Consider the following 12,016-nt stretch of genomic DNA (forward strand, 5'->3'; position numbering starts at 1 on the left):
AGGGTGCGTGAGTAGGGCCTTTGTTGACGCTCTCGAACCGCCCGCTGCTGCCTGCTGGTGACGGAGGAGGATGAGTGTGGTCCGGTGTTGGTCCATCCGCAACTCTCCGTGCCCTCCTGGGACCCAGAGATAGAGAAAACTGCTCTTTTGTCAAGAATTTGGGTGCCATCGACCATGAGGCCGACGGCAGGGGAAAATGAAACAAAAGATTCTCCACCCGGCCCTCCTCCGGGGGAGGGAGTGGTGAGTTCACCATCTCCCGAAGAGCAGATCCCTCCATCTAAGCACCGTCGGTCAGACCAGACGAATGCCTACAGGCCCGGGAGGGGAACGACGGGTTTCCCCGCCAGGAGGAGGCGGTCTTAGGACACAACTGCATCGCTACCGACCGCCAGACCGCCCGTGCTACTGCCCGAAGTAGTCCACACCTGGCTGCCGCCAGGATGAACACTAGATCGCAGCAGAGGCAACAGAGCTCCGCCCCCCTGGAGAGAAACGGAGCCTGGCCCGCAGCTCCGAGATGGTCATCTTCCCGCAATGGGAACATGACTCATCCGCGAACGCCACCTCAGCGTGTTTAATGCCCAGACACGTGAGGCAGCGATCGTGACCATCACCCGGCGCCAGGTAACGACCGCATCCAGAAACGCACGAGTGAAACGGCATCTTTAAAAAGACGATCCGTCATCTTTACAAAGACGCACCCATGTAAGCTCTTTTAGAGAAAAGGGCTCTTTCAGGGAAATGCTCTTTTACGTGCTGAGACGCACAAGGGAGATAGCCGCTTGCAGCACGACAGGGGGTAGTGCAGCCTGAAATGCGCAACCCACTCGACACAGGAACGACCACCGCTGAAGCGCCGTCCGCCAACACAAAAAGGTCCCGAGAGCGCCCTAGACTCGTCACACACTAAGCAGTTTGGTAGGAACGGAACGATGTTGCCGCTCGCCTCCGAAGCGAAAAGCTGGTATGCGTTGCAATGGCTGCCTTTTTATGCTCACGCTGTGATCAGCGGCAGCTGGATGCAGTCATCGCATGCCAATGTGCATTGGCTCGTTTAGTTTACACTCGAAGTGGATTGGTCTCTCTAAGCGAGATCCCAATTCGTCGGTCACCGACGTGACGTCGAGAGTGACCTACTGAAAGGGAACTGATATTTTATAGTGTAATAATATTTCATAATAGTACTGTTTTTACTATATTTTTTATCAAACAGTTTAAGTTTTGTTGAGCATAAGAGACTTCTTTAAAAACTCTTTTTAAGGATGCTTCATTAAAAGCTTGATTATTCAAAAATTTGTATGTTTGTATGAAAGTATGTGTAACACAGTTCGTAGTCACGGGAAGAAGGAGGCGGGAACCGGCGAACATTTAAACAAAACTTTAATAATAAAATAAACACAAAATAGCGCAATAGCCCCTCGCGGACGACTGTCGCACACAAACAGAACCAAAACACAAAATAAAATCCAGGCCTGGTCCTCTCTCGTCTTTCACTGTTGTAGCTCCTCCTTTTATCCTTCCGGAGCTCCTCCGTGGGACTCGAGACCGGTGAGTGGCGCAGGTGTCGAGCATTAGCATTTACTCCACCGGCCTCGCTCCGTTCCCACGGCTCTCGGCCCCGCCCCTCTCGTCACAGTATGGTTTGGAACAACATGAGAGTAAACGATGGCAGAATTGTAATTTTTGGTTGAGCTGTCTTTTTAAGGGCACAAAAATACCATTTGGAAGTCGCCCACTGACACACAAATGTACACATGGGAGAAAAATAGAAAGCAAAGTCTCCCGCTGAAATACTCTCTCTAGCTAAGTCATACAAATAAATTCAGACAGAGAAACACACACACACACTCAGGGCTAGGCCGCTTTCTCTCCCAGGCAGCAGTCCAGACTGAGAGGCATATAGTCGAAGGGAGCAGCCAGCAGTCATGCGTGGCCAGAGAGAGCGAGAGAAAGCAAGATATAGTGAAGCAGCCATGCCATATTTCACCCACGGCCCCAACCCCGGCACACACCACATTACAAACCACCCCTCTAACGTGCGTTTGCGTGTGTGCGTGCTCTACATATGTTTTTCGTGTCTGCCTGAGAAAGGGTTGCTGGAACAGGTGGTAAAAGTTTTCACCAGTTCTATTGCTAAAACAAGGCTTTGAGTCTGGCACCCCGGGAACACCTGGAGGTGCAGGCACGCCAGACTGTACCTCCTGACTGCAGCGCTGCGATAGTCCAAGTCGAAAAACACATCAGTGGTGCGGTCAACACCTGTGTGCAAAGACAGCTAGTTTTCTGAAACCGAAAGGCACATCTTCGCTTGAGTTTGTTTGCAGTTGGCGCATCAAACTTTGCCAGACTTGCTGACTGATATTCCCTGATTTCTTTTCCTTTTTCCCCACAGCAGACAGACGATTCAGCACAGACAGACAGCCAACAGCAAACACAGTCATCTGAAAACACAGAAAACAAAACGCAGCCCAAGAGGCTCCACGTCTCCAACATCCCCTTCAGGTTCAGAGATCCAGACCTCAGGCAAATGTTTGGTGTAAGTACCTGTTCTTTCTCTTTCTCTCTCTTACATTCTCTTACTTACTTACTTACAGCAGACAGTGAGCATGCGTGGTGTAGCTAATGTCTGAGGCGTGTGCTAACGCACTGTTCTCCTACTTGTCGGATGGGATTTGAAGCTTGGGTACGATCTGTGATCTGGGTTAATTACAGTCTTTAAGGGTGTACTCACACTAGGTGATCTGAACCGTTTGACCCCCAAAGTCTGGTTTGTTTGAGTAGTGTGATTGCTCCGAACTGAGCCCGAGCGTGGTTTGCTGAACTGTGCCCTGGCCCACTTGGAGAGGTGGGCTCAGGCACGGTTTGATTGGGCTCGGGGGCGCGGTACGCATGCTGTGTGATCGCTAACAGCACCAGAGCACAGAACAACAACTATTTTTGTGTGTGCTACTGTCATCATTATGACAACAAACATCTTCTATTGTTACTTGGATAGTACACTTTCAATTATTTTGAGTATATTTAGGTTTATATAACGGAAATGGTTCTCACGTTATTGATGAACAGTGGCAAGTAACGCTGCAAATTCCTCCATCAGCATCATCTGCTTCCGTAATAACATTCTAATACTTGCAGCACAATTGAAACAATGAAAATCCCTGGGCTACATAAGTAATAAATCCATTAGACAGCCTATTAGCGAAAGCGCTTTTCTTCCTGTTTTCTTCAAATCAAAAAGTTGCATCGTAATGACGTAAGCATGCTCCGGCCCAGAACTTTAAGTGCAATGTGAGTGCAGGCCAGCGGGGGAGTGGGGAGGGGAGAGAATCGCACTCGGGCTCGGTACAAAGCAACCATGCCTAGTGTGCCTATATATACTGTATATATGTATGTATTTATATTTTTTTTTTAAAGAAACAAACAAAGAAATACTAATATTCCTCTGTAGCACAGTATATGACAGTAAACAAAAAAGTACATTGCTGTTATCAAAATAAATTCTGTTAAACAATCCTGAGAAAATGATCACTGTTTCCCCAAATATGTATAAGCAGTATAAGCAGCACAACCATTTTCAACTGTGATTATAATTTTTTTTTTAATTACTTGAACAGCAAATCAGCATATTAGAATGATTTCTGAAGGATCATGTGACACTGAAGTCTGACGTAATGATGCTGAAAATTCAGCTTTGCCAACACAGGAATAAATGACATTTTAAAATATTTTAAAATACAGTTATTTTTGTAGATATCGACAGTTATAGGCTTTATAGTTATTTTTATATATTTCACAATATCACAAATGTACTGTATTAAATTATTACTGTACAAATTTACTGTATTTAATTAAATACAATTTTGGTAAGCAAAAGAAATGTCTTTCAAAAAAAATCTTAGCATCCTCAAACATTTGAATGGTGGTTTTGTATATATAAAATGATTTATTAAAATGATTTTATCATTTATTAAGTGGAAAATCAAAATGAACTTTAGACAATTCAGTTTAAATGAATTTTTGTGAAACCTTTATATCTGTTAAAGCTCTATTTTTGACCGAAGGATTTGTTTTTCAGTATAAAAAGAAATGGCTTAATGGCTTAGAAGGGTGAATAATTGGTGATTTTTAGATTAACTAAAACATTTAAAACACGTATCTTAATCCAGCTTGAACTGAAGTGTGTTTTACATGTAAAATCAAATTTAGACAATGTCTCATCTGTGTTATGTTCTCTTTCCAGCAATTTGGTAAAATCTTAGATGTTGAAATCATATTTAATGAACGAGGATCAAAGGTACGTTTGTGGCTCACTTCCTTTGCATGCTCTCATTCTTGACCAATCAGAACAGTCCAGTGAGTTTAGAGGCATAAATGGACATCATGCTTATTTAAAAAGACAAAATATCCAGTAATGAATTAGTACCTGTATTGTACAGAATAAATGCTTGTTGTAGTCATGTTAACGTATGTAATGCAATCTCATATCAGCTGCTGTGCTAGAGTTATTAGTGCCCTGTTGTTCAGTGGAGTGTGTGGAAATGTGTTTGGCACTTGTCTTTGTTCTGTTATGGTGTCAAATGAAGAACATTCTCCACTGAGCTCCGTAATTGACAGCGTTATTCAGTGACACTTAGCATCATTCCTGAGCACAAACAATTCTCTTTATTGAAATATGAATTATGTTCTTCTGTTCCAGCTGGGGGAGATAATGATGCATGTTAACAAGTTCTGTAGTTCACAATCCTTTATCATTTGTCTTATTTCTTTTGTAATGATTTTTCTTTATGTTGCATTATACAGTGTTAAATGCCAGCATTTATTTTATTCCACTTTTTTCAAATAGATTTCGTTTAAGACTTGTTATTAAAGGTATATCCCTTTGTTTGTTTTTTGTTTTTCTCTCTTTTTTAATTTCATTTATGTGACTTTACGCTTTTAGATGTGCTATTTCATTACATTTCTCCATAGAGGTTCTAACAGAACCCGTAAATTATGGTTAATCTCAATGCTTTACATGGTGCAGGAGAAAAGAGGAAGAGAAAGAGAGAGGGGTAAATGCAGCAGCAGCTGTTTTTGTGTGTGAGAATGGCAGAGGTAGAGCCACAGTGGATTTCTTGGGTGTATGACTGAATTAATAATGTGCATGTTGTTCTCCCCCCTCCCCTCTCCCACCTGCATGCAGGGTTTTGGTTTCGTAACTTTCGAAAATAGTGCCGATGCGGACAGGGCCAGAGAGAAATTACACGGCACGGTGGTAGAAGGTCGTAAAATAGAGGTGCATGTAACAAATATTTCCTTTCTCAATAGTTTTTTTTGTTTGTTTGTTTTGTTATTTTTTGTTTGTTTGTTTGTTTGTTGTTGTCGTTCTTGTTGTTATTCTTGATTCTGTTTTGTGTGTGCCTCACTCTCATCTCACTATTTTAGATGCATCACTCGTCTTTTCCTGTGTGTGCTCCTCTCTCTGTCTCTCTTTCCCTCCCTCCCTCCCCACATTGTATCCCTAATGCGTTTCAGTTATTCTAAGATCTCAAATCAGATATAATACGGTGCTCGCTGTTATCTAATTGGTTTGCTTCTTTTGGCATTCACTTGTGTTTATTTGGTTATTTTCTGTTCTTTTTTTTTTTTTGCCATATTTTGGCTATAACGGGTGCAGTAAGTCATCAGGCAGAGTGCAAACAGCATTTGTGTGGTGATAGCCAGAGGCCTTATTGCAAAGTTGACGAGGGATCTGCGCTTAAAGCGGCCCGAAGCCGGCAGCGCTTGTTAATTGGCCTGAAGACGCTGCTATTAGACGGAGCTGCTCTCAAACACGAGCCTTTTAAATCTACAGCTCAAATTACACTTACTTTACAGTCTAGAACAGTCACTGAAGGTGAAATAGCTCAACTGATCTGCAGGTCTGCAACAGAAGTGGGCATCTTTATAGCCGATTCCCATTTAACAGTTGTGCTTCTTTCTTTAATTTATTTTTTCTTTTCAATTTTAAGAGTTATTCGCATGTGGTGCCGTCTTTCAGTAAGATGTTGCCTATTTTGCCCTCTCATTTTCCCCCCTTTTCCAACGGTAGCTGGTAGGCCCCTCACCAAACTCAGTAACCGTGGTAACAATAGATACACATGCTGGCTATGGCGGCGAATGGTAAGTGGAGAGAGCCATCTGCCATTTCACGAACTCCGCGCTGATACCTCGTGACTGTTTTTTGACTTGATGTTGAGTTTCTTGATGCTGTTTTCTCTTGGTACACGTGTTACTTGAGTGAACATTTAGCTTCCTGAGAGGCTCTGATTGGATTGAACTGAATCGTGCGCATCCTACTCAGATTCTGAACTCCATGATTATGTTAAATAATGCACCCTCTTTTTATATCCTTTGTTAGCTGTCCTTTCAGCTTGAATGATTTTCTTTCGTAATTTTTTTTATTTTTTTATTTTTTTCCTTTCTGATTATTATTCTTGTGATGAAGCACAAGGCTCTTGGAGTGTTGAATGCTAAATGTTGCTTTGTTTTCCAACTGTACCTCAACTCTGAATGTTTAGTGTATGTTGCGCAGTGCCAAACGTTTTTTTTTCTTTTTATTTCTATGTATATCCTTCGGTTGTTTTCACACTTAATTATGCCCATTACAATGTATTTTCCAAGTTTTTGTTACTTTCACTGTTAATTTAATAGCATTAGAGCTGCTCCATTGCAGTGGCTTAGAACTGTAATCACACACTTTGCTGTAATAATGCAGGGAACCACTCGTTATAAATCTCCTAACTGTGATATTTTCAGAAATAGAAGTCGCGTTAATACCAGTATCGGTATCGGTGCATCCCTATATTATATACAATATTTTGAGTGTAAAATAAAATAATAATAAAATAATTTTATATCATTTCATTTTTTATATCATATCATCTGATGTCTGAATGTGAGAGCAATAGTAAAATGCTTCTATTTTCCTCAATTTTTCTAATTTATGCCTATGTACAAATTACATCAGTTTAGTAAAAAGTTGAATTGACATTCTTTTAATGACAGCAGCACTGTCACAAGTTTGCATAAGACCAGCAAAATTTGAGGTTTAACCGAAGAGCATCTTGTGCTGATCAGTGCCACAAATTTACTCGTTTAATTAACAACCTAGTAACAGTGCAGAATTGTAAATATTTCACATTGATTTATTAGCATGCTAGTTTGCAAGTCAATCTTAGACCAAGTTTGCAACTTCACAAACAGGAAACTTTACTGTTTTATTCACACTCAATAACTTTCTCTGGCCACAGACCTCACACATTCAAACTAAAAAAGAGTGCTTGTAATTGTCAGTTTTCTGAGAATGTTTTTCACAGCAGTTCTCTTCCTCACCGAAAAAGTTTAAATGGAATTGAAATGCCGAGACAACGTTTTAGATCTCAGTTTATATCACTAAAATCTATCTCTTTTTTTGTACTTATGGAGGGCTCAAACAGACAGGCCATTTGTAGATGTTAGAATCAGAGAGAAATCTGTCAAGCTGCTCCGTGCCCTTTCCTTACTCTGGATGACAGCAGCGCTTCAGTGTGGTCAGCCCTCTACTGACATCATTACGCATGGGCCTGGAGGTTCTAGTTAGCCAGAATCCAACTCTTTGTCTTGTGTAGGATCAGATGTAGATTTTTAGTAGTGCAGACCGAGGTGGCTAATATCAGATCTCGCTCTCTGTCTTATGTCTAGGCTGGAAGTTGAATCCAGTCATGGGTGCAGTCTACAGCCCAGAATTCTATGCAGGTGAGTGGATCCACATTTAAAAGAAATTGGCTCTGTAATGAATTATATCTTTAGTAAAAAAGATTGGGTATGCATGTTATTCTAATGATGAAACTGTTTGATTTTTGGACATAAAATAGCAGAAAAACAAAAAAAAAAAAATATGGGGAAGAATGCCATTGGAAATTATCAAAAGCATTTTTTTTCTTCTTAAAAAGTAAAAAATTATGAATAAATAAATAAAATGTTTATTTAAAAAATAAATAACTTTATTAATTGATATATTTAAATGTAGAACTCCTATAAAAAAAAATTAGAACTTGTATAAACTAAAATCGACCAAATTATCATTTATCTTCACCATTCTATGGATTTTTTTCTGAACATATGAAGCATAAATCTAAATTATGTTCTTCATGAATAAACACAATCATATTACTATAAATGCTTCAAATAAATAAATAATTGCGCAAAGCATTACTGTAACACAGAGGGTTAAATGCATTTGCATTCAGGGCTAATGGGCAGTTCACGAATGTGCATTGTGTGTGTGAAAAAAGTTCTCAACCCACATGCCCTGAGTCATCTGTTTATGAACACTGCAGAGGATATGAAATGGTGAATTACTCTGATATCAGATATGATATTTTCATGTTCCTTTCAAAAAGCAAGTTTAAGAGCTCACTATTTTCCTGTTACATTATTTTATTACCATATATTGGACTTATAGTGGCTCCAAAAAGTATTGACAGCTTAAAAATGTATGAATCTCATTGCATTAGATAAGTCATTGTATGAAAAATCAAAGAAAGCGCCATTCATTTCGAAGAAGTGCACTTTTCACGCTAACAATTTGATAATTCATAGTAAATATGATGAACTACACCAGTGGTTACCAGTGGCAGCTCGTTGGTTTTAAAATAGAGGAGGCACACTAATTGTATTGGTCTGGGGATCCCTGCCGATTATTATTATTATTATTATTTAACCACTTTAAAATGGCTTTTTGGTTGCTTTTAGTCAGAAAACTTAAAGAAAACGACACACATACAGCAAGATAATATAATTTCACTTACCTGGCCTATATCACTTGAAGCAAACATTCATCCCTTTTTAAAAGTCTGTCTGTTTGTTAAAAGAGAGCTGCCTGTTGTGCCATTTAATTAAGCCGACTGCTGTAGCCTATATCCAGCTTAGGAGTGTTCTCCCTTTATATTTAATTTGTATATATACTGTTTGAATGACAGCTTGGTAAATCTGTTGGTTGTCAAATATTCAATATCGCTACTCATCATAAGTAGGCCTACTTGGTACATTATCAGCGCAGCGGGAGACATTCAAACTAATAGCACGTAATTTACGTCTCTTTGATGATTAGTTGATATACCAGAAGGAGGCTAGCCTCCCTTGCCAGGGTTCTTTTCTCAACACTCCTCAGCGCTGAAAGTGAACACTCGATGGTGATTGGCTAATTTTTGTTACCAACGGAGGCACGAGAGCTCAGCTCTCCCCCCGCCTCCCCCGTCCCCTTCTCTATCATTAGCGGTTGCAATTACATCAGCAGATTCGGCACATTCGCGATAGAAAAGCGGCGCTTTCACGTTATGGTATTACAACTGTGAAATTACAAAAAAAAAAAAACATTCTGAGACATGAACTCAAATGAATTGTGAATTTTATTAACATTAAATCGTCCTCCTCCCATTTTCACCTCAAAATTTTGGGTAAGCTGTGCCTCCCCCGACGAGCCGCCACTGGTGGTTACTATGCTAATAAAATTACCTCAGAAATGCGAAGTTACTTATGAGAAAACTGCATCATTTGTTATAGATGCCACTTGTCCAGCTAACAAAATATGTTCTATGTACGTTTTGCTAATGTTTCCATTCAATTCTGAAAATGTTATATCTGAATGTTCTCTGAACATTCAAAACATCCATTTTTTTTTGTTTTGTTATTATTATAATTTTTTTTAATTGAATGTTTTTTTTTAAAAGTGTTATTTTGGTTATGCAAACGTTAAAGGAACATTCCATTTTATAATGGGAACGTTACTTTTGAATGTTCTCTGAACGTTCTGAAACAAGTAGTAACATTTAAAAACGTTTCAGAATTAAAACATCCAGTGAACAATGTATAAGTAATGTTTTTGTGTTAATGTTTTGAGAACATTAGAAGAACGTTCATTTCTACCTTTGAGAGAACCTAATGAAATTCTAAAATTTTAATAGTGACATAAAAAGTGTCCAGATACTTGTTGGGTCTTTGTCAGTACTGTTCATTTTTTTGGTTAAAAATATCAACCACAAAACAAGCAGAAAATTGTAACAGTTGTTGTTTAACTGCATTATTTGATGCAGGCATAGTTCTGGGCCTGGTGTTTGGAGGTGTGTATAACGGGTGACCTTATTCTACGGGCTCTGGCATAGGTTTGAAAGAGCTGGCAGGCAGGAAATGATTATTCTAATCACCCAAAGGGCCTGTTTCACAATGTGCATCTGTGTTCACTAGCCTATTGGCAAGAGGCTCCAAGACGCCATTGTCACAACTGCAAACACGTTACACATCTTTGAAAATCTAATCCAGCGAGCGTCCAGACCCCCAGGGCTTCATTTCATTTTATGGGCCTTTGAAAACAAGCAGGTTTCGTTGGTTGAAATACACGCTGAACTATTTTTCTCTCGTTTCCTTCGGTCATCTCCTCCTCAACCTTGGCCATCCCAGCCTCTGACCTTGCCTGAACATCATTACCTCCTCCATTATATGGGAAAATATCGAGATTTTATGATAATAAGAAGAAACGGGAAGGCAAAAATATTGAGGTGATGGTTAAATCTAATTGTCTGTCGATGCAAGGGCATCAAAGGGCTGAAATATATCTTATAAAATTTAAATCAATATTTTCAATTTCTCTAGACCGTCGTTTGCCTAATTCAGCGCACATTCTGTTAATTACAAAATGGCTCATTATTGATTTGCTTTCGTCTCACCTTTCAAGTGTCCAAACAGCCCACATCCCATTAAGGTGCGAATGTTTCGTTCTTTTCAGCGCTCACTGTTTCTTTTTTTTTTCAGATCTATGTCTTAATTATAATTAAAGCGTCGTTAATACGCCCAAATTGTGCCAATATCGGAAAACGCCTCAGATCCTTTTGTTTGTCTAACGGCTGAAATAGGTATTGGCACATAGCTGCTTAGATTGCAGATAGAAAGACTGCACAGAGCAATTGAGCGTGAATTTGAATGGTGACTAGTAAGCTAGAAAGTTACCTATATAAACAAATATTCTGAAGGACCGGGATGGAAAAGGAGCATCTTTGATTCATGAGACAGTCCTGTATGTATGACGTGAGGTTGGTTTCTGAACAAGCCTCAGCGGTTGCCACTCGAAGCAGCTCTCACCTGCGGCAGACTGTTTGATGTTCATTAACAGTTCTCCGGCTGAGGGGAATGAAAGTTACCGGCAGAAGGCTGAGGGATGACCAACGTGCCAGACCTCGCTTGTCTGCAGGGCTGATCTCTGATTAAGTGCTACGCCTGACGGAGATTGGGCGGATGTTTGAAAATTAGACTTCCAGCAATTTACACCCAGAGATTATGCAAATTGAGGCCACCTCTGACCACGGGAAATCTGAGGCTCTTCTTTAAAGACACACACATACACACTCTTTCTCTAATGCATGTGTTTTTTGTTTTGTTTTGTTTTTTTCAGGAAATGAGTTCACACACAAACAAGGTTAAAAAGATGCAGCTCTAGCAATTATTTTTTTCATATGCTGTCTGATAACACATGCTCTCTTAACAAAAGGCAAACATAAGGGTGTTTCCTCAACTATGGGCACTTTTACAAGATACACGTCTAACAGCCATACTCGGGCATGGACACATGCATCACAACAGAATTCTGTCTCATTTTTGTTCCTGAACCAACAATGTCATTTCTATCACGTGTCAAACTGGTATATTTTTTTATTACATGTTTTCCTTGATAAGGTAAATTTTATGATTAGCATTTTATGTATTCAAAATGCACACACTTAAATAATGTTTTAACATTTTTACACAATTTGATTATTACTTTGGAAACTTCTAATTGCAAAAGTCAGGATTGTTTCATGGTGGGAAAAAAAGAAAGAATTGCAAGATGTAAATTCAGAATTTACAGGGGGGAAAAAAATCAGAATTCTGAGATAAAAAGTCTTACTATTTCTTTTTTTTTTCTTTATATATATATATATATATATATATATATATATATTATATATTATATTTTATCGGG

The 12,016-nt window shown here is 39.4% G+C and overlaps 1 pseudogene; it reads left to right on the plus strand.

Annotated features, from left to right (window-relative positions):
* LOC107738617 (RNA binding protein fox-1 homolog 1-like) overlaps positions 1 to 12,016 on the plus strand; it is a 139,321-nt pseudogene that overhangs the window by 100,511 nt on the left and 26,794 nt on the right.

Source organism: Sinocyclocheilus rhinocerous, unplaced genomic scaffold, assembly GCF_001515625.1.
Source record: "Sinocyclocheilus rhinocerous isolate Xijiao unplaced genomic scaffold, SAMN03320098_v1.1 scaffold1155, whole genome shotgun sequence".
Classification (NCBI taxonomy): domain Eukaryota; kingdom Metazoa; phylum Chordata; class Actinopteri; order Cypriniformes; family Cyprinidae; genus Sinocyclocheilus; species Sinocyclocheilus rhinocerous.